Source organism: Vespa crabro, chromosome 7 (assembly GCF_910589235.1).
Source record: "Vespa crabro chromosome 7, iyVesCrab1.2, whole genome shotgun sequence".
In the NCBI taxonomy this organism is placed as follows: Eukaryota; Metazoa; Arthropoda; class Insecta; order Hymenoptera; family Vespidae; genus Vespa; species Vespa crabro.
The window spans coordinates 6,011,239-6,035,917 of record NC_060961.1 but is presented as its reverse complement, the minus strand read 5'-3'; the positions used below and the strand labels follow the sequence as shown (position 1 = coordinate 6,035,917).

General features: G+C 28.7%; 1 protein-coding gene and 1 long non-coding RNA gene across 5 annotated transcripts in view; one reads left to right on the top strand and one right to left on the bottom strand.

The window, feature by feature from the left end:
* Positions 1 to 24,679, top strand: part of LOC124425573 (gamma-aminobutyric acid type B receptor subunit 2) — a 262,835-nt gene that overhangs the window by 142,840 nt on the left and 95,316 nt on the right. The window lies entirely within an intron of this gene.
* LOC124425574 overlaps positions 1 to 24,679 on the bottom strand; it is a 115,611-nt gene that overhangs the window by 18,207 nt on the left and 72,725 nt on the right. The gene's annotated exons all lie outside the window — the stretch shown is intronic.

Below are 24,679 nucleotides of genomic sequence, written 5' to 3'. Positions count from 1 at the left end.
TAGTAAATATAAATAGAAATTATAAATGTTAATAGAAAACAAACGATGAACAATGATAGTAATATATTCAACAACAATTTTTTTTATCCTTACGTTTAATCGAATTTTCTTCGTATTAATTGTCATTAATAAAGTTGAAAAAATAATAATAAATAAATTCTTTCTATTTTTTTTTTCTTTTTTTTTTTATTTTCCTTTTTTTTTCGTATACGTACTAATTCTCGTACAACTCGTACGAATTGAACTGACGAAAGATAATAAACCAGGTTAATAGAAAATTTTGACCGAGGATGGCCGGTACGTATACATAGATATCTACGTACCATACATAAATACATATATACTTATATACTTATATACATACATACATACATACATATGCACATATATACATATACATACATATCTACGTGAAATGGAAGAAAAGCGTGTGCAAAGCGAGCGGAAACAATGAACGACGGACCGATTTTGAAAAGGAAAGAGGGACCGAGAATAGTAGGGGGAAGGAGAGAGGGGAGAAAACTAGGGGGGTGAAATAACGTGCCCACGTCGTCGCGCCTTTTGTTCTTTTTTTTCTCTTCCCCTTTTTTTCTTTCTTCTTTTTGGCCTTTTTTTTTACTGCTCATTCGAGAGCATTTTTTTCGACGATTTCATTGTCCAACGAAATCTGATTACGTGTGTCGAGAATACACGTCATTTTCGCGATTACGTACAAATGTATTGCGTTTTTAATTGCTCCGCGCTATCAACGTGTACAATTCCTTTTGGATTTGCGGTGACGAGAGATGGAAATGAGTAGAGAGCTTTTGTCGTTGGAGTTTTATCGCTTGAAAAATATTTCTATGGAATATCCCGGGAAATAATCAGAATTCGACATTTTCTCTGTACGATCACCAAACAAGTAATGATCTTATTCTTGTATTTTTTTCTCATTCTCTCTCTCTCTTTTTCTCTCTATTCATTTTCTCTCATTCATTCCCTCTCTTTCTCTTCATTTTTCTGATTCTCTTTTCAATTCTTTCTCTCTCTCTCTCTCTCTCTCTTTCTACATTTTTTTTGACTATCCCTCTTCATTTTTTAGCTCTCCCTGTACATTTTTCTTTTTCTCTCTTCATTTTTCTCTATCTCCCACTTCATCTCTCTCTCTCTCTCTCTCTCTCTCTCTCTCTCTCTCTCTCTTTCTATTAATTCTTTTATTGAAGGCTATAAAAATAGCTTTCGTTGCTTTAATTGAGACAAGTCCCGACTATTTTTAGATTTAACTAACAATTATATAGGTATTTCATCGTAATCGTCAATTTTATTATTCATATTATATATATATATATATATATATATATATATATATATATATATATATATAAAATACATATATATATATATTTTCTTTTTTGCATTAAAAAATTTTTTTTCTTCGAGATTTGCCATGATTTACGATTAATATCATTGATATAATTTCTATTGCTCGCTATTATATTTAAATAACGAATGATTTATAATCATCATAATTATAATCTGATATTATAAAAATAAATATAATATCGTATAATGTTGTAAAATTTTATAATAAAATCAATAGGAAAGGTATGATAATAATTTAATGAAAATATGATAAAGCCAATATATCTAGGCAATATGTTTTATAATATTTTTTAATTAATTGTCAATCATACAGAATAGGGATGCAAATTTTTCAAACTCTATTTGTCATATATATCGTCACATGTATCGTTACATTACAATACGAATGATCGTATCGAATCTCTCTCTCTCTCTCTCTCTCTCTCTCTCTCTCTCTCTCTCTCTCTCTGTTAGTACGAACGTACGAAATTTGTCATCGTATAAATTTTTTCTCTTTCACCGTACCTTTTTTTTCCTTCGAGAAAAAAAGAAATATTCCAAATGCAAAAATTCTTAGATTCTTTTAGGCATATTACTTCTTAGGTTATCGCGATCCAATCGATTTCAGAGTAATTTGGAATCCGACTGATTTAAAAAAGATGCAAGAAGTTCGAATTATTGATCTTCTCATTTCTCTCTCTCTCTCTCTCTCCCTCTCTCTCCCTCTCGTTGAGTTCTGGAAACCGGGGGAAAAAGAGCAGGAACTTCAACTATCGAGTGCCTTGTAATGGGGTTAATGCGAGAGAAGCGGAAACTCTTCGAACACGTTCTGCAAGAGGATGGTACTATAGAGTCCGCAAGAATTACTACTAGCTACTGCTACCGCGTTCATCGGAGCGTGCTGCTCGATTTTGTAAGAGCGTGCTTCGTTTTTCCAATGTATCTCCTTTTTTTCCCTTTTTTTTTCCCCATTACCTACTCCCATTTAATTTTTCATAATTTCTTTTTTTTTCGAGCCACGCGTTCGAAATGAAAAGTTTTTAATCGACTGAGAAACTTCAGGAAAGTGAACACATTGATGATGTCATTATAATCAATGAAATGCATACGTCATTTACGTATCTCTCTCTCTCTCTCTCTCTCTCTCTCTCTCTCTTTTCGTGTCACTTTGTATCTCTGTCGCTGTCAATCTTTTTTTGTATCTATCCCCTCTTTTTCGTTCTTTTCTTTTATCCTTCTTTTCGTATAATTTTCTCTCTCTCTCTCTCTCTCTCTCTCTCTCTCTTTCTATTTATCTATCTACCTATCTTGTTCTTCGTCTTTCGGCAAAAAGCAGGTCGCTGAAAGAGAGAGTATATTTAAAGTCCATGTTCAGAATGAAAACTTTTATTAACGAACGAACGTAATGACAGATCATCCTCTTGTGAAAAGAGATGCGGAAGGAGAATTTTACTTCGTGAAAAACAATCTACGTAGATAGATGCATTTCTCTTTCTCTTTTTTCTTTTTTCTCTTTCCTTTTTTTTTTCCTTCCTTTTTCCTATCGGAAACGTGTACACGGTTTACCTGTCTTTCCCAGCAAAAGAGACAGATACTACTAGAAACACAGGGACAAATAGAGAAAGAGAGAGAGGGAGGATGGGAGAAACAGAAAGAGATAGGAAAAGAGAGAAAGAATGAGAGAAACAGTGAGAGAGAGAGAGAGAGAGAGAGAAAGAGAGAGAGAAAGAAAAGAAGAGAAAATCTCTCGATGTACTCGATTTCCCGGTCGTGTTCAACTGTGGCTGACCAGGAATGCCAATATCTCTGACTGGTATCGTCTTTGTACACGTGAGAAGGGACAACATTAAACGCATTCCTTACTAAAAGCTAAGAGAGGTGTGAATAAAAGAAATTCGAAAGGATAAAAGAACACGTACTTACGTTTTCGTAAGGTCAAACCACAAACTAGAGATGCATTTGATTCGAATTCAATGAAGAAACGGTAAGTTGTAAGTAATAACATCGGATTATTACGTTTTGGTATTTTCTCTTTATTCTTCCTTCGTTCGTTTCTTGGTTTTTTTTTTTTTTTTTCTTTTTTTTTAACCTCGACACCAATTACATGGCTTTTAGCCAAGATTGGCAACGAGTAACGTTCTCGTTCTCGTGGTATGTATAATACAAAAGTGCTAGGATTTTCGTGAGTAGAGGCAACGGACTTCTCGTTGGGATTTTCATTTTGACGTATGATTTCTCTCGTATTGTATATACATTATGTATGTACTTATTTGTAACACTCTAAAACAGGATTATATTAATTCGAATGTAAACCTATAATCGTAGCATGGTTTTAATAAATGTCTTACATTGTTTAAAATATATTGATAGGAAGATACGATTGTTCTACTTGAAATTTATTTATTTATTTATTTTATTATTTATTTCTTTACATTTTTCTTTCTTTTTTTCTTTTTTTCTTTTTTTATTTATTTATTTATTTTTCGATTCATTCAGATAAACAAAATATTTTGATTGTTTGTAATATAACACATTATTTATATATTTATATTAATGAATATTTATTATACTTATTATTTTATTACTTCCATAGGTAATTGTATATACTTGAAATCCAATTTTTTAAACACGATAGATTTTATTTCAATTCTTAAAATTCTTCTAATCGTGTTTGTAAATATGAGAAAAATAGTAATAATATTATATCGTGTTTGCTTCTTTAATTAAATGCATATTTATTTTTATTAATTTGAAAATTATATTTTCTTTTGTGAATGACAAAAAAAAATTGTCAATGACAAAAAAGAATTGTCAATGAAAAAAAAAAATTTAAATGACATTTTAATAAGGAATCGGATGTTGGCCAAGTGGATCTCAAATCTTCGGTAATATAAATCTTATCCGTATACTTTCATCACGTGATCAATTTCAATCGAATACGCTTGGAGAAGCTTGGTATAATGATAATAATTACGTGGATGATCTTGGCTCAGATTTAGAACGAGCCATTCATTATCATGTAGGAGAACAGGTATCGTTATTATTCAAGCCCTTTCGAGAATACAATGACAGAGTTTCAATTACGGGAACGAATGATTCACCTTGATGATTTATCTTTTTCTTTTTTCTATTTTTTTTTTTTTTCTTTATTCATAGATACATAAGAAACATATGATATTATAATTTCTTTGGGATATTTGATAAAATGACAAATATTATTTCCAATCGTATTAATTAAAGATTTATTTAATTGAGAAAAATTTATACGAAAATCATCGTTTATTACTCGTAACAACGGAAGTATCTAATTTTTAATAAAAAAAAAAAAAGAAGAAGAAAGAACAAAAAAACGAAACGTTTGAAATTTTAATTTCAAAAAAAAATTATTTAGAAAAAAAAAGAAAAAAGAGAAGGAGGAGCAATTTAAAGGAAAAAAAATATATATATCCCTTTTATCGTGTCGAAGGTATTAAGAATTTTTTTTTTTTTTTTTTTTTTTTTTTTGATAAAAATAAAAATATGTTAAAAATGGATAACGTTATATTATTATTTCGTTTCACTGTGGAAAGAAAATCGAATTAATTTTTCACCCATTATCTGTTACCCGTCGTCGTCGTCGTCGTCGTCGTCGTCGTCGTCGTCGTCGTCATCGTCTCTTTCTCTCTCTCTCTCTCTCTCTCTCTCTCTCTCTCTCTCTCTCTCTCTCTCTCTCTCTCTCTCTCCCTCTTACCTGTGGCATCGAAAAAAAAGTGAAAAGAAAAAATAGAAAGAAAGAAAGAGAGAAAAAAGAGAGAGAGAGAGAGAGAGAGAGAAAGAAAGAGAAAGAAAAAAGAGAGAAAAAAGAGAGAGCAAACGTGATCGTCATGACGAAGAGTTTCAGGTAGAACAAGGGTGTGTCAATTGGTGGGCAATGGGTCCGCATACGGCTTGATCTACTTGCTTGTTTCAGTAACGTAGTGGAATACGAACCCTGTTATTCGACACCACCGTACTAAACGTGAGCTAAAGGGAGCTTTTTATTTTCTATTTATTTATGATCAGGTATAACTATGGCTTGTGAACATTAAAGGATTGTTTCGATCTATAATAGAATGTAACTTTAAAAGAATTGATTCTTTTTTCTTTTTTTTTTTTCTAGACTTTAAAATTATGAAAGAGATTTCATAATTATTAGAAATTATCGAGGCCTCTTTTAAGCGATAACTAATGCAATCTTAATCATTGTTTATTTTTTTATTTCTTTGTTTGTTTATCTTTTCATTTCTTTGTTTGTTTATCGATTCGTCAAATTAACATCCATGAAGAGACTTCATTTGGATCTTTTAATTGTGTAAAGTTTTAAATTTATTTCTCTTTCAAATGTCATTTTAATCGAAATTTTTATCATTGAAACGATTGGATGAATATCCCAAGTACCAATCGTTATAGATCAATTCTTTCTTTGAATTAAATAATATACTTTATCACTTAAAGGAGTGAAACTTGTAATATCTTTCCAAGTTCAATTCATTTTTAAATAATAGTTCTTTCCTTTTTTTTTATTTTTTTTTTTTAACTTTGTAAATTCACAATCTTGGAAATTTTTATAAAGTTTAATAATATATTCGATGTTTCTCGTTTGAAAATTTTTCATATTTAAATGTGGAAGTTGTCAATATGTATATAAAAAAAAAAAAAAGAAAAAAAGAAAATCATATATCTTTGAGTATCTTCCAAATATAGATAATATATCGAGACGATGAAAAACCGTGGATTGTCGTCTTATTAAAAAAGAAAAAAAAGAAAAGAAAAAGAAAAAACAAAATCTGAAAAATTAATCATTTTCCTCTAGACCGAAATCTTCCCTTTAAATAGTAAGAAAATAGATTGATTGATGGCGAGGACCGTGTGGCTTGTAACATAGAAGAGTTAGACACCTACCCTTCTAATGTAGGGTATAAACTGGCCGCATGGAAAGAGCCGAAGGACTCGAATTCTCATTCATTAGTGTCAAACGTTTACAGGTACTAGTTAACGTCTAGCGTTCATGTCGAGCACAACTCAATTTGTGTCGACGTGTTGAGAAAGAGAGAGAAAGAGAGAGAGAGAGAGAGGGAGAGAGACATGAACGCATACATGTATGCATAGAATATATACGTATATGCATGCGTATGTATTTAGACACATTATATTGCACAGCATAGCATACACACACACACACACACATGAATTAAATTCAAATGGACTTTAATGAATTTACATAAGCATGCTTCTTATATATACATACATACATACATATATATATATATATATATATATATATATATTTATATATAAATTATGATATTATAAATAAGAAAAATATATTCCAATGAAGTTAAATTCGACAAACCCTTTGTTTTGAAAATAAAAACGCTGTTAATAACAAAAAGGAATATAATTATAACCATCGAAATTCTCTTTGTGATCTGGGTTAATTAAAATTCGCGTTCCATCTAAATTTTATCCTATTATATTGAAAATCGGTAAAAACAATGAATAATGAAATTTCGAAATATTTTTTATAACCATCAAAAATATGCCAAAAACTTGTAACATGTCAAAAAATATAATGATTTTACTCTCTTCTGAGTTTATATCAGGACATTTTTCTCATGATCAAAGAAGATTCATATATTTCTTTTTGTTTTTCCTTTCTTCATATCCTTTATATAGATCCACTCCGTGAACCCAAGTACAATATATACAGGATATCGAAATATCACGACAAACCAAAAAAAATAAATTAAGAAGTAATAATTATTTAAATCATTAAATTGAGAATTAAAAACGAGTGATCTTCGATTCATTTTTTTTTTTTTACTTCATTATTTCCGACAAATATTTTCTAATTATAATATTTTCTAATTATAAAATAATTTTTATTTAGCTCTAATAATAATTCCTTTTTCGTTTGGAGATCAATTCAATCCATTGAGAATTATCTTATTTAATTCTTTCTTTTTTGCTCCATTAAATTTTTTCCTTTTGTGTATTTCTTCTTCTCATATATATATTTTTTTTTCTTTCTTTCTTTTTTCCTCACTTTGTTTCAATCACAGACAAAAATCTTAAGTTTTCTTTTTTCTCTCGTTTTTCGTAGAAAATAAAAATGCTCGCGTCGTCAGGTCATAGGCTGTAGTTACTACCCTATTTCCTCCTCCCCCTCAACCCCACCCACCCATCGTTAGGAATGAAGAATATTTCAAAAACGTATACATAAATACGAAATTAAACGTTGTATGGTAGGGGGGAAGGTAGGGATAGGGTTAGGATAGTGGTAAAGCATAAGGAGGTAGCAATTGCAATGGCATTCCCTTTCATATCGCAGCGTAAGTAATTTTTATGCAACGGCACGTACAAGGGTACTATTCCACTCTCCCCCCTTATCACCCATTCAACCTCTCATCTATTCTCTTCTATCCTCATGTCCTTCTCTTCTTACATCCTCTTTCTTACAATGTTCTTGGCAGACGTAAACACGTTACATTTTCTTCTTTCCTCCCTATCATCTTTTCTTCTTTATTTTCTTTTTTTTTTTTGCTCCTAGTCCTCCTCCTTCTTTTCCTGCTTCTCCTACTCCTCCTCCAACTTCATCTTTACTGCCTTCATTCGAAAGAGTCTGACAAAGCTCGAATGACGAGAGAAAGAAAATGGCGTCCGGAGAGTGGTGCTTTGGATAAGGATGAATATAAAATATTCCAACGGGATAACCGTCCGCGCCGTTTGAAATTCAACGTAAGGAGTAACAAAGAAGGAAAAGGATAAGCAGAGAGCCAGAGAGAGAGAGAGAGAGAGAGAGAGAGAGAGAGAGAGAGAGATAAAGAGGGAGAGAAGGAAGGAATGGAAAAGAAAAAGAGAGAGAGAGAGAAACGAAAGAGGGAAAACGGAAAGATGAAAGGCATCGAACAAGATAGATAGAAAGAAAAAGGGAGAAGGACTTATGCATACATAATTTCAGATACGATCGAGAGAAGGGGACCGGCTCGCGATATCCCAATGGGTTAGTGCCGACAAATTTTAAAAGAGGGAGAAAAAACGTTTTCAATCTTTAAAGTGAGAAACTCGCTTTCGTCGGTAATGCTGCCTGAGAAACGATGGGGAGAAGTAAAAGAGAAAGGAGGAGGAGGGGGATGAGGAGGAGAAAGAAGAGAAGGAGATGGTGGAGGTGAAGGTGGAAGAGGAGGCAAAAGGACGAGCTGCAAAAAAGTCGTTTATCGAGATTACGTTCTCGATCGAGGATCATTTAAACCAATGAAAGAGAAGGAGAAAATCAAAAGAGAAGGGAAAAGAAAAAGAAATAAAGAAAGATGAAAAAAGAAAGAGAATTGAAGAATGTCTACGCGAAAAAAAAAAAGAAAAAAAAGAAATAAGCTGACTGAGATGAAAGAAAATGCAAACGAAACAAAGAAAGAAAAAGAAAGAAAAAGAAATAATAATAATAATAATCATCTTTTCGTTTAATTATTTTTTATTATTCCGAAAGAATTAATTTGATTAAGAGAGAGATGGAATGGAGGACACAGTCAAGGGAGGAACAAAATTCAATTCGGTTATGAAACGTCAGAAGCTGTCTCTCTCTCTCTCTCTCTCTCTCTCTCTCTCTCTCTCTTTCTCTATCTATCTATCTATCTATCTCTCTTTTCTATGTAACCATATCGCCATACTGTATACTTTCTGTGCGCGCTTGCGCATGCGCGTATAATTGTGTATGTTGTTAGATTTACGTGAACGTCCCTACCGGATTTTATCCCAGCGTTGTAATTAGTTCATGATGAAAGTAAAGCTCTCAGGTATACCCTTTTTTCCGCTTATTCGTCTTTCACAGTAGCCGTGAGATGACGGACGCACACGCACACGCACATATATATTTCTCACGGATTTCTCTCTACTGCCTTTGAAATTTCATAGGAAAAATTACATGGACTTTAACTGCAAGGGAATATTAATTTAATGAATATCCATTTCGCACTCTGGTAATACGATACTGTTATGTTTATCGGTGAAACGATGAAAATATATCGTATAATTTCTTGTCGATCAAATTTCTATAAAAAAAAAAAAAAAAAAAAAAAAAAAAAAAACCAGAAGACAGAAAAAAGGAGAAATAAAAGAGGAGGAAAAGAAAAGGAATAAGAAATAAAATGAAAAAAAAAAATATAGAGAAGTTTTTTTTATTGAATTCGAAAGAAGAAAAGAGAGAGAAATGGAAGATCGAAAATAATTCTGAGAAAAAAGATAAAAAGAATAAAAGAAAAACAAAACAAAACGGTAGGAATCATCAAACGAGAAATAATATAAATGTATTGTAATATATAAATGAGATAATTTTGTAATGCTAAATAATTTTTTCAAACTTGTTTTTCTTTCTTTCTAAATAAATAAATAAATAAATAAATAAATAAATAAATAAATAAAAAATCAACCATTGGTCCATAAAAATTCGTAATGTAACTCGAATCGTAGAAATTAATACGTATGAATAAATATATATTTACCGTGAGCGCGCATCATATATAAAAGTTATGATTATTCAATGGTTCGAACTACAAGCAGGAATTTAAACGTAATGAAATATTTAAGGTCGGGCTCATATAAAAAATACGATGCGATTTCAAATAACAAGATTGTAATTTTACGATTACAATAAATGATTAACGTGAAAACTTAATAACGTATAAAAATGAAAAGTTTTAACCATATAATGTACTTAGTTAAACATAACAACTCGCAGGCATTGTCGTTATCGTTGTCGTTGTTACAAAAATTTTACAAAAACTCGATAGAAAATTTTTCAACTTATACGCATAATAATTATGCATACAAATACGTTCATATTGTACATATATAGATAATCTTAAAAATAAACATTTTATTTCGCTCAAACATTATTCAAACTTAACAAGTATTAATTTCGTCGAAAGAAAGATATACTATAGTAATCGCAATAAAATAATCGATTAATTAAATCGATTTGTATTAAACGCAAAAAAAAAGAAGAAGAAATAAGACAAGCTATAAAGCAGCGATTGTAATAAACGTTGATAGGCGAGGTGGGGATGGGTGGAAAGAAGTACGAGTAGGACCGTGTCGGGAGTGAGGTGGTAGTGGGTGTTGGAGGAGACTTTATCCAATTCTTCTTTTCTTTACGCTAATGGACTCTCCCGATGCATTCGTCTCTCATCCTTCTTATTTCTACCATCTTTCGACTCTTAACCTCTCTCTTTCTCTCTCTCTCTCCCTGACCTACCTTCCACATCACCCTCCACCATCCCTTTATACCGTCTTTCACGTAAACGCATTCTAGCAGAGTCAAATGCTAACTTAAATTACGATTTCAATCGCAAATCCGTTTAACTCTTTCCAATCCTTCAAGCTACCTATACTATGGCAATCCTCTACCTAACTTCTGTCTCTTTCTCTCTCTCTCTCTCTCTCTCTCTCTCTCTCTCTCTCTGTCTCTCTGTCTATCTATCTCGTTCTCTCTTAACTGGTTCCATCGTTACCAGGTAGGTCAATTTTCTTTCCGCTCTCCCTCTTTTTCAATTCACCGACTGTATCTACAGGGGATAAAATAACATTCCGTTTCTCCTCTTCTCTCGAGCCGAAAGAAAAAAAAGAAAGGAAGAAAGAAAGAAAGGAAGAAGGAAGGAAAGATCGAAGGATTCGAGGAAGGATAGTAGGAAATAGTGAGGATACGACGAGAGCCGTTGAAAGGGGGGAGGAAAAAAGAGATTAGGATTAAGAGAAAAAAAAAGGAAAGAAGATAGAAAAAAGGAGAAAAAAGAAGAAGAAAAAAGAAGAAAAGAGGAGAAGTGGGAGAAGATTAATCTGGCTTGCCCCAATGGAATTACACACGTTTGGAATAATATTTTCAATTCGGTTAACAAGTCCGTGGTAAATACCTTATCGGTAAGACCGGATGGTTCCGTTCAATTAATTAGGGTTCAGTTACTTTTCTTTACCTTTTGCTCTTTCTTTTTTTTTTTATTTTTTATTCTCGAATTGAAAGAAGAATAAAGAGATAGATAGAGAAAGAGAGAGAAAGATAGATTCACAAAATGTAAGTATGTTTTGGATGAATAGAAAAGGTATAGGAGTAAAAAGTCGTTCCGATTAATTAAAAATGAATAGACGAAGAAAGAGTAAGTTAAGTTAAGTAAGGTTTAAGTTAAATTAAAATATACAGAAAGTTGAATAAAAATGGAATTCCTTCGTGGATTTTTTTTTCTTTTTTTTTTGAATGTTTTACGATCCAACCATGAAATACTTCTGGAGAATATTATACGTTCTCCAAGTGAAAGAAATAGATAGATGGAGAGAAAGAGAGAGAGAGACCAAGAGAGATAGTAAAAACAAAAGTAGAATAAAAAAAGAAAATATCTGTGCAATGTCAAAATATCTAACTCTTATGTCTTAAGGACACTTATTATTAAGTTAGAGAAAAAGTAATATACCTTCGGTGTCATTTTTTTCAATATACTTCGTAATGTCCTCTTTGTTTTTATATGTCGTATTTTCGCATCACACATCATACTATGATCTATAAATTTCTCTTGGGTAACTCTTTAAAAATTTTTATTTACTCTTTCTTTCATATCGTCGTTGATAAGAATCAATGAAACGTAAAAAAGAAAAAAAAATAATAATTTAAAGTGAAAAATTACGACCGTAAATAGAATTTTTCTTTTCTTTTAAATTCATAAACTTAATGAGAAAAGTTCGTGAATTAAGTAAGAAATAAGTAAGAAATAATTAAAAAGACAAGACAAAGTGTAAACGAAAGGTACAACATTGCAATAAACAAAATATCCGAAAGTAAAGTTATTATATAATGAATTGAAATGAAAAAAAAAAGAAAAAAAAAGAGAAAAGTAAAACATGTTAAAGTAAATACATCCCTTATATATAAAATATTAAATCCTAAAAACAGCTTGTGATTCTCTCTTTCCCTTTTCCTACTATCCCTATCCTCTCATCAAAAAGAAATCAAAAGATATAAGTACGATTTAATTTTTCGGCGAATATTAAAGAAAAAAAAAATTAATTAAAGAAAAAACAAAATAAAAGAAAATTAAAACATTTACAAATTAAAACTTTATTGAATCTTCCTGCAATTAAAAACAAAATTTAATTAATTGGTATTCTTTGCTGCAAAAAAAAAAGAAGTAAAAGAAGAAAAAACGAAAGAAACAAAATTAAAAAAGAAAAGAAACGAAAAGAAAAAAGTACGCGTATATATATATATATATATATATATATATATATATATATATATATATATATCTTCACGAATACGTACTCCTCGTACGTATGTGGAATACGTACGTATGTGTACGTACTCCTCGAATATAGCCATGCCAAGGGTATATTTTTTTATTTATATGTCGTTGGCACGCGAGTAAGTTAAAATTGTAACGGGTGTCTCGCATGTTACACGCGGACAGACATATTTTTACGTTCTACTACGCAATAGCTCGTGGCACACTAGCTAGCGTCCTCATCGCGTTAAGAAGAAAAGCTATGCAAAATGATCGAATACCACGGGTTCGCGTGTCTTTCTGATATTCGATAAGTTTACGTTCGTTAAAATAACGAGAGGGAAAGAGAGAGAGAGAGAGAAAAAATATATTTTTATATTATGTGACCGATTGCGAGTGATATCTTTCGTGTTAGCGTATGTGAAGGACAAAGACGAATAATGTTTCTAAAATTGTTTAGAAACGAATGGAAAGGGATAGATTGAGATCGTATTTAGAAAATTAAAACTTAGACAGAGATGCAAATAAAGATATAGTTAGAAAGATTTAATTTTATAACTTTTAAATTAATAATTCTTAAATGCATCTATGCGTCATTCTACAATAGAATTAAACCATATTTATATTTAATGTTAATTAATACGATATTAGTTCTCCGTTAAATTTTATACAAAAGGTTATACGTTAATATAATTTTTCTTTTTTTTTTTTTTCATTAATATTTGACATGATATTTATTTGCTTAATGCTTTGATATAATTTTTTTTTCTTTTTATTTTATTTCTTTTTATCGATCGCTTCAAAATTTCTATAAAAATAAATCGTGCCTTAAAATGTTTTAAACGAATTATATATATATATATATATATATATATATATATATAATAAATAAGTAAATATAATATTATATATATATATAAAATTCTCTCGTGGGAAATGTAATTCGTGTTTTGTAAGAGATATCATTTCGTTTTTACATTATCTACATTATGTTTTTGATATCGGTTATCTAATTGAATTCATTAAAATATAAAATTCATGATCTTTGATACATTTCAAATGTTCGAAAAATAAATTCGAAAGATTAGACCGTTATTAAAAATATTTTATCGTTGAATGAAATTGAAGATCAATTGGGAAATAAGATGTAATATATATATATATATATATATTGGTAGAAAGAATATAACGAAATAAATATATATATTAAGTAATTGAAATTCATATTTGGATCATTGATAAATCTTCCATTTCGTGTGGAAAAATAACGGGGGTTTCAATGTTCACGAGGTTCTGGATTCGATTCGATATAAAGCATTTTAATGTGTTAGGATTGTATTTATCGTTGATCGATCGATTTAACACAACCACAGAAATGCGTGCGAATTCGTGATTTCCTTTGTATGCCTGGTAAACCGCACATTATATTTGTTCGATATAGGAAATACGAGGAGAAAGAAATCAATTTATTTATTTATTTTAGAAAGATAAAATCCATTTTTAAAAGATAGATCTTTTCGCATTAAATTATAGTAATCATAAAGCAAAATAAAAATGAAAAAAGAAAAGAAGTGAAAAAATAATGGAAAGATACGAATAAAATATATTCGTTATCTTTGACAATATGAAAGAAAATTTTTAACTATGAATATCATTTGTTCGTAAAGAATGATAAGTTTTTTTTCAACATCATGTTTTTTTTACATCGAGAAAAACTTGTTACGTATTAAATTTTTTTAATGAATTCTTCTAAACGTCACTTTTTTTTGTTCGGTGTCTTCTAAAGGTCAACAGAATGATATTGGTGACTTTATATTATTTCTATGCTACGACGCTGTCATAATAAAGAATATCGATTTATTTAAAAAAAAAAAAAAAGAAGAAGAAAAAGAAAAAGAAAAAAGGAAAAGGAAAAAAAAGAAAGAAAGAAAAATCGATGACTTCAAAGTCACAAAAAGGTTAGAACCCGTAGCAAAATAAAGAATTATAATTAATAGTTTTCTTTTTCTTTTATTATTTTTTGCTTTGTTTTAAATTCAACCTTTTCTTCTTTCAACATTTTTTTTTCTTTTTTTTTTTCTTTTTTTTCAAAAACATTAGAGATATTTGAATTATTCGAATTTCATTTCAGAAAGATCTTTTATGTTTACCACAACAACATCGTGTTTTTGTATATCATATTCAATATTAAACTCAATGAATTCTACGGTAAACTCTCGAAAGTACGAGATAGCAACGTTTTCGTTTTGCGGAAAAATGAATGATTTTCAAATAAATAATTATTGAAATGAGTTCGATACGATGGAGGAGAATAAAAATAGAGATAGAAGGATGAAAAATGTTTTTTCGTCTTTTTTCATGGAAACTGGGTTTATCGATGAACTATCTATCCTCTCTGTATTCGATGCGTGGCATGTTTACGTTACGTTTACAAAAATTTTCTCCCTGTTACTGGAATAAATAATCTTTTCACCTTTTACCAGATATCGAAAATAGTTTTGCGTTACAATATACATACATATAGATTGATGTAGGTCAGTGGGTCAAAAATTATCGATATGCATAGATATTCGAGTAATTAATAATGGTTATCGTAATTAATGTTGGTACATCGAAAGATATATAAAAAAAAAAGAATTCATTTAAACGAGACTTACGTAAATGCGATGGTATAATTCTTCTTTTTTATTTATTTATTTATTTTATTTTTTTATTTACTTTTATTTTTTTAAATAAAAATCGTTTTACGCATTTCATTCGCTCTAAAAGATTCAAAGTTCAAAGGAATAGCATTAGAATGAATCAAAAAAAAAAAAATTCTGCTTTTGAATATTTCTTTTTTCCTTTCTCTTCCTTTTTTTTTTAATAATAATAATAATAAATAATTTCTATCGGATTGTATTATATATAAGAATTTTTCAAGAAAAAAATCTCTATTTGCATATTACTTTTTGTTTCAAAAGAGAACGTCTACAGACCGGGTTTTGTAAGCTGTTTGAAAAGCTTAGGGATACCTCTTTGCTGTTATGAGAAATCTTGCGAAATGATGAAAAAAGAAAAATCAGCCTTATGAAAAATTTCAAAAATTCTACATAGAAACGAGCCTTTTAACGTAGGATACAGTGTATATAATATAAATAAAAAATAAAAAAGAAAAAAGAAAAAAGAAAAAGAAATAAGAAATTTAAAAAAATATATATATATATAAACGTTCTAAATGAACGACATCGAAGTAACTGTGAAATATTAAAAAAAAAAAAAAAAAAAAAAAAAAGAGTCGTGCGGGGTAATGGTTGGTGGGGATGGGGGGGGGAATATTTCATTATCCCTTTTAACGTTAATCCTGTGATATTACGAACGAAGAAAAATGAGAAAGACGTTAAATAAACATTTGCAAAACAATATGCTCGTTGATTTAGTTTGGGTACAATGAAAAATAAAAAAAAAAAAAGAAGAAAAAAGAAAAAAAAATACAATTATAATATATATATATTTATAATTATGTTATACTTCAAAATATTTTTCAACATAGACTTATATTTTGTTCACATTTTTTCACTTTCGATAATGCGAAATTTTCGAAAGGAATTTGCGGCATTTCTCTCTCCCTCTCTCTCTCTTTCTCTCTCTCTCTTTCTCTCTCTCTCTCTCTCTCTCTCTCTCTCTCTCTTTCTATCGCTATACCATCTCATTCCTTCCAATACCACCTACCTTTGATCCTTCTCCTCTTTGTTTCTTTAACATTATCTATGATCAGAAACCTTTACGTTTACCTCAACGAATTATTTGGATAATGATCCCCCTATCGAATGCAGAACAATGCTGTTTAACAAACTTTGAAATATGCCTACGCACGAAACGGAAATTGTAGATCTGTTAACGACAGGTGATATTCAGGTGTGATATTTCTGAACTCTGTTTCTCGTTAATTCTGCTTGAGTTAATGCGAATAAGAACTTTATTTATGGAACTTATTCAATCATTTTGAGCGAAATTTTCCAACGCGATCGTTACACAAAGTTCACAAATATTGTTAAAATCCTCTTTATTAATTTTAATACTAAAATTTATGAATTTAAATATTCGTTAAAACAATTATCATCGATATTGCAAAACAAAAACGCGAGCACGCATTTTATTGTTGTTATTGCTGTAATCCCTTTTTAAAATGCATTACCTTTGAATTTCTCTTTTGAGTTTTTTTTTAATGATAATCTTCGTAAAAACATTCCAAAAACAAATGAGAGATGTTTACATCGCGAACCTACAGGGTATATTCGTTTAAACGTATTTACCGTATTTATTTTAATGTCAAAAGTTAATTAATACTTTTAAATATTTATAATATTTTTTTCTTTCCTTCTTTTTTTTTTTCTTTTCGTTCGATTTGAAAACAAACCAAGCATACGATAAAATTTTTCGTAAAGTGATTATATAAAAGAAGATGCAATCATATAAATTCTTCTTTTTTCTTCACTTTTTTCTTAGACTTCTGCATAACAATTCTAATATATTTTACAGTCATGAAGTAATGTGTTTTTTACTTGGTCAAAAATGTGACACCTCGATTTTTTTCGTTTTCTTTTTCTGCATTTTTTTTTTTTTTTTTTTTTTTTTTTTTTTTGAACGAATTCTTTCATACAAGGATTAAAATGTTCGGCTGTGTTTTATAAACGTAAAAAGAAGAAAAAAATAAAATAAAATAAAAAGAATACTTTTGCAATAACTTGACAGAGATAGAGTTAATAAATGTAACCGTTAAATGGACGATATCTATCTCATTTATTTATTATTTCGTAGAATGATAAATTTAAATAAACAAGATTTATAATGAAGTAAAAAACTAATAAACAATTCCGACACTTGGTCACATTTAACAAATGGGTACTGATCCTGTTAATAACAACATATCCAAAAAAAAATAAAAATAAATATGAATTAACAAAAAGAAATAATAATATATTTTTCTTTTTACGATCATACGTATTTGTGATATATACATATATGAAGAATATTGAATAAAATTATCTTAACAAAGAATGATCGTAATTGGTATTTAAAAATGGCGAAAATGATTTCTAAACAAAATATAAAAGTATATCCATTTAATTAAATACAACAATAATTTCGTTTATCAATACCAGGTTTTGTTTTATAATAACAAGTTTGTTTTGAATTTAAATCAATAAAACAGAAATATTTCGATTCTATGGAGAAACGAAATGATTCGGTTACTATTTGGAGCTAAAAAAAAGGCATAAATGTACAAAAAAATAAAAAAGAAAAAAGAAAAAGAAAAAAAGAATAATAAAGAAAAAGAAAAATAAAGAGCTCGACGAATAGGATCGATTTCGGATTTCTCTTTGTGCAGTAAACTTTGCCCAAACGTTATTGTTGAATTATAGATTAAATTTATTTGTATTTGTAATTGCTTGCATATAATACGTAATATAAAACAATTTTTTCTTTCTTTTTTTCTTTTTTCTTTTCAAGCTACATTATTGATTACTCGACAACAACTATCAATCGAATTCATTCGACTATCTTCAAATTTCAAAATTTCATTCGAATTTTAGATAAAGCAATCCACTGTGATAAAGAGAATATTTTAATTCGTTATCCTTCGCCATATTTTCACACACATACACACACACACACACATACACACACAAACAAACACATCAATTCTCACTTTAAAACCTCAATATGAAAATAACTCTCGTTTGCACGTCGTTTACATTTCTCTTTATTTTATTATTTAACCTATTGATACATGTAAAATTTTAAAATATGTCTAATATTATATCAATTTAATAAAATAATAAGCATTGACAAAATTTATTTGACGATTATACGGCAGATAAATGATATATACAATCAAAATATTATTTATCATATTTTTACATGTCATTATCTTTATTAACAATTCATCGAATTCATTTCAATATCTACAACAAAATATCAATCTCTATTTTACGAGTATATAATTATACACACACACACACACACACACATATATATATATATATTATAATTGTTACGTTTTTTTTTTTTTTAAGAAAAAATAAATTACAAATAGTTTTTCTCTTGATATCTATAAAAATCAAAAAAATTCAAGTAAATGTCAAAAAGAAAAAAATAAGAATTCACTATACCTGATATATTTATCAAAAATAATGAATTAAACAAATTTCAATTCTCCTTTTCTCTCTCTCTCTCTCTCTCTCTCTCTCTCTCGTTTTCTTTCATATACATTATTTCATAATTTTGATTAATTTTAATTGAATCAAAAATTAAAAAAGAAAAATGTGTTATATTAAAAATAAAAAGAGAAACAAAATAAAAAATATATCACCTACTTTCTAATATGAGGGTCTAAAGGAAATAAACCAGAAAGAGAATACGATCGAGATAAACAATCTCTTAAACGATCGACATATATATTTACTTTAACTCGTCTTCATTTCCTCTCTCTCTCTCTCTCTCTTTCGCTCTCTCTCTCTCTCTCTCTCTCTCTCTCTCTCTCTCTCTCTCTCTCTCTCTCTCTCTTTTCTTTATCTTTCTCTGAACATAGCAAAGCTATAATTAAAGCATTATCGGAACAATAGACAGTAGATGAATCTAGAATATATTATCTATCCTTTCATCCCTTCCTCCTCACCTGATTCAATCTCTCTGCCGACCTATTCATCTAATCCTACTTAACAACTTTGTTGATATTCAGAAAATTAATTTCCCGAACCACAAGTGATTCATCGTATTTGCGTATTTTTATATTATTTCCAGTTCTTTCCTTTTTTTTATTTTTCATATTGTCTTTATTGTCCTCTTCTTATAATGATAATGCATATAACGTTCGTTGTTTGCAGAAAGAGAGTGAGAGAGAAAGAGATAATAAGAGAATGAGTAAGTAAAGAGGAGTAAAATCTCACGAAAGATTAATTCGAATCGAAATTAATTGAACTAATTTCTCTCTCTCTCTCTCTCTCTCTCTCTCTCTCTCTCTCTCTCTCTCTCTCTCTCTCTCTTTCTCAATCATGTCGTTGTAAACGATCAGCGTGTATTTGCACATGTAGATGAATAACGTTGGATGAATTTAAATGATCTCATGATATTAAAAAAAAATCATGGAAAAAATTATAGCGAGCGTGATTCTTTGCAATTATTTTCTCTTTGGCTCGTTTCCTTTGTAAAGTAGGAAGAATGTTGAGGAAGAGATGAAACACACACACACATAGAAAAAGAGAGAAAGAGAGAGTAAGAGAGAAAGAGAGAGAGAGAGAGAGAGAGAGAGAGAGAGAAAAGATTGTAGAAATGAACGTTCGTTGAACTTTTCAAGCGATTTTACCATCGAAAAGTGAAAATTGCAAAAGAGAAAAAGGCTCTTTGACTTCTGAATTCGTATTTTGAAAATCTTGAATTTACCTTTTCTCTCTCTCTCTCTCACACACACACAAACACACACATTTTTCTCTTTGATCTTAAGTACACGAAAAGTTCTCATTAAGGAAGAGAAATCGAAATCGATTCAGGAAAGAAAATTCTTCAACGAATGAGAGACCGCATCGATATTACGATGCTGTTCGACGACCTAAAAATCTTTTTGACATTACTAAAGCGTACGAGGATAACTATTATAAACGTTTCAATATTATCTTTAAGGAAATATTCTTTTATATATTCTTAATGACGTAAAAACAATATTGAAAATTTTTCGTGTGTATTTAATAGAACGTTTAATCGAAAGCTTTGAAAGAAGGAAAAAAAAGAAAAGAGAGAGAGAGAGAGAGAGAGAAGAAAATACCTAATTTATTACTTTAAATGTTATTTTAAAATGTTATTTTATTCGATTCCTTTTTTTTCTTTTTTGGAATGCATATCAAACGTTAATTTTACAATGCAAATTGACCATGATCATGATAATAGTATAAAGTATTATAAGTGATATATCTTTCTTGTTTTCTATTGATAATCGTTCAATTCTGTGATACAAAATTCTCGATATATTTTATGGACTTAAATATCTTTCTGATGTGATCAATGACACGATAACATTCGTAAAAGAAAAAAAAAAAAGAGAAAGAAATGAAGAAGAAAAAAGATAATTCCAATGTATTAAAATACTTATGAATGGTTTTAGTAAGTTCAAAGTATTTTCTTTTTCTTTTTCTTTTTTTTCTTTTCACTTCAATCGCTGACGTCTTTAGTTTTGTAAATAGAAAAAGATAAGAACAATTTAACTTTGGAACATTTATAGAAACACAAATAGACAAGCAGACAGAGAGAGATAGAGAGAGAGAGAGAGAGAGAGAGAGAGACGTGCAAATAAATAGTTTCTTCGCTTTTTAAGTCGTTAAATGTCGAAAATCAACAACCCCGATTAAATTCTGGCTCGCAGCCATCAACTCGATCATTCGTCGTACGTACTTTTATCAATGTTAAAAGTATGCTTATCTATCTTCGCAAAAAAAAGAAAAAAGAAAGCAAAAGGAAAAAGAAAAACAAAAAGAAAAGATAAAGAATAATATCTTCGTCGACCTATATAGAAACTTGTTTACATGTTGGCGAGATTCTAATACGCCATCCATCATCGGCGAGGTCTCATGTATGCTCGCTAATTTCATTAGAAATCACCCGAAATTCATCGATCCCTCCCCCTTCATCCCTTACTCTTCTCTCTCTCTCTCTCTCTCTCTTTCTCTCTCTTCTCTAGTTTCATGATCCATTCGATAAATTAGTCATGCAAATTTCGTAACGATCTATAGCGTAATTGACAAACAACAAACCGCATCTCTCTCTCTCTCTCTCTCTCTCTTTGTGTGTGTGTATGTGTGTGTGAGAAATCTGATCTGTATTTCGAGAATTCGGTTCTATATATATAGGGTGTCCTATTAATGAGATATCTTATCCATTGGAAACGTCCATTAATAGTTTTGAAAATATGTCATTCGTTAATCTGATAAATTGTTTCTTCTTTTCTTCTTTCATTTTCTTTGTTTTTTATTTTTTATTTTTTTATTTTTTTTTTTCACTTCTATATACAGAATAACCACCAATTTCTTTTTCTTCGGGACAACGATGGCCGGCATATTTTACAAGTTAAAAGATAAATGACCAAAAAAAAATGTCACACAAATGATATACTAATGAAAAATGTTTGTTTAAGATGTTTAACAAAGAAATTGTTTAATGAAACATTATAACAAGGAGCTATTGCTTTTTTCTTTTTTTTTTCTTTCCCCCTCCCCCCCTTTAAATTCGATATAGTATTGTAGATTAATATTATGCGAATAGAAATTGGCAATTGGCATTATTATTTAATCAGTTTACACAAGGTATATTCAATACTTGATATCATTACAGAGAGTAATGTGATAGATAAATTAACGTCAGTGATGATTACTAAATTGTACGATTTCATATTCAACGTGCTGCGAATGTTTCTCAGATCGGTGAATATGCCGATACGAATTTCATTTATGATTTTACTAACGATATATTTCTCTAATTGATGTATTGGAAAATCGACAAAGATTCCTTAACAAAATGATTGGTAAATATCCATTACTATATCGAATGAAAATCAATCGAATATATTATATATCGTATTTTTATTATTTTATTTCGTTTTTTTTTATTTTTCCCCCTTTTTTCTTCTTTTCTTTTAACGAAACATCACTTCATATTTTTATTTTTATTTATCTATATTTTTTTTTTTTTGAGGATTTTTTTCTCTCTTATTTTTACTCGTAGAATATTCTGGCATCATTATGCTAAGAAAAAAAAAGTTGTCGAACGGACATCCTATATATAAAGGATTCTCTATAGACAAACTTTTAAAGTTTATAAATCGGTTGAAATATTAAAAGTTATTTTTCATCAAGCAAAGATATGAAGTAATATCATAGCGTTAGCTTCGTGCATCGTCAATTATACTTGGTGGACATTGGTGAAGTGGTTCAAATAGTTTATTCGACAACCATCTACTTATAAATAACCAAGTGACCTTTGGTAAAGTAACGATATTGGAAATATTTCTAAAAAATTTGAATATTTCGAATCTTTTTTAACGTGAAACTTCGTGAAATTCTTCATTATAAAAGAAAAAAAAAAGAAAAAGAAAAAAAAGTAGTCGAAGAAAATATTTTTCCACTATATTCAAAATAAAAAAAATATATATATATATCTTTTAATAAAAATTGTTTAATTATTAAGAAAAATATAAATATTCTGGATTTTTTAAATCAAAATTATACTCTCTTTATTATTTTTCTCTAACCAATTTTGATTCAAAAAAAAGATCTAAAATATTTATATTTTGATTAATAATTAATCAATTTTTGTTAAAAGATATATATATATATATATATATATATATATATATAAAAAGTATATAAATTTAATTTACCAATTCGTATTAAAATAAATTATAATTAATATAATTTCATAATAAGATTTTAAATTTGAAGTTTGACAAAATTGCCAATTATAACTTTAACGTAGAATATGGTCTGTCGGTCTTATTCCCTATCGTTATTATAATTGCAGCAATCCCTCTCTTATATACATACGTATATATATATATATATATATATATATATATATATATATACATACGGACATATATATATATATACATACGGACATATATATATATATATATATATATATATACATACGGACATATATATATATATATATATATATATATATATACATACGGACATATATATATATATATATATATTTTCAGTATAATTCCTAATACATATATGATACGTACTATGTTACGTACTTGTTAATATTCGATTTCGTCTGTCATCAATACAAATGAAATCATTCGCTCGTATAGATACAATAAAACATGATAAATAAAGAGAGAGAGAGAGAGAGAGAGAGAGAAATAGAGAGCAAATATGACAAAGTATCAGATGAGATATTACAATCCAAACCTTCAACCCTTTACTATTACTACTTCCTCCAACTATGTTTCCTGATATATTTAATCCTAAGACGCCTAATCAACGAGTTCATTCTTCGAAGTATGATTAAGGAACTTTTAAAATTTATACTTTATCGTGTATCATTCAATTAAAATTTTAAATGATTTTTCAAAAATTAACGCGACAACTTTCTCTCGTTTATCATTGTCTCGATAATATCGACAAATTTTTAAAAATTGAAAATATTTGACAAAAGGAAAATTTTTAAAAACGAGATGTTAGAAATTTATGCAAAAAGAGTTTATTAATATTTGAAATATATATTCGTTCGATCAATTTTTCATACAGAAATATATTCGTTCGGTCAATAAGCGGGTAATAATTAAATTCTATTATCAATAATATCAATCAAATAATTTAACATTATAGAGGAGATAAAACTTTTATATTGAATTTGTCGATTAACGGATTAAAGTTGTTTGCAAAGATAAAGTTGAAAAATAAACAGATTTAATTTATTAAAATTTTTTTGATTTTTTATTAAATAATATATATATATATAAACGTTAATTTTCATTCGCGACGATTTATTTTACTCGTGGATCTGAATTTTCGACAATGGTTCTTAAGAAAGAAAAAAAAAATTATGTGAAATCAATTCGGAATAAATTCAACGATTGGAATAGTATTAATTATTTTCAATGAATTATAAATTAATTGATTAATTGATGATAAACAAGAATAATATTCGAATCCTTTAACTATTGCATTGTAAATTTACGTAAAATGCTTACAATGTATATACGTAAAATGTATACATACAAGCGATAGTTTTCTTAAATATTAAGAATGAAAAAACGATATGTTCTATGATGTCAAAGGATATACATACTAGTGATAATTATTTGACCTTGGACCCCCCCTATGAATCTTTATAAAAATTACGTTTATATTTTTAAACGAAACCCTTTATATTCTTTAATAACTAAATGAACATTAATTGCGATGATAAAAGTAATACGATTTTGTCATCGAAGTATCAGAGTCGTGAATTACGTTTCTTGTTTTTTTCCTTTTTTCTTTTTTTTAAAAATCGTTTTACTTTCGATTAAAAAA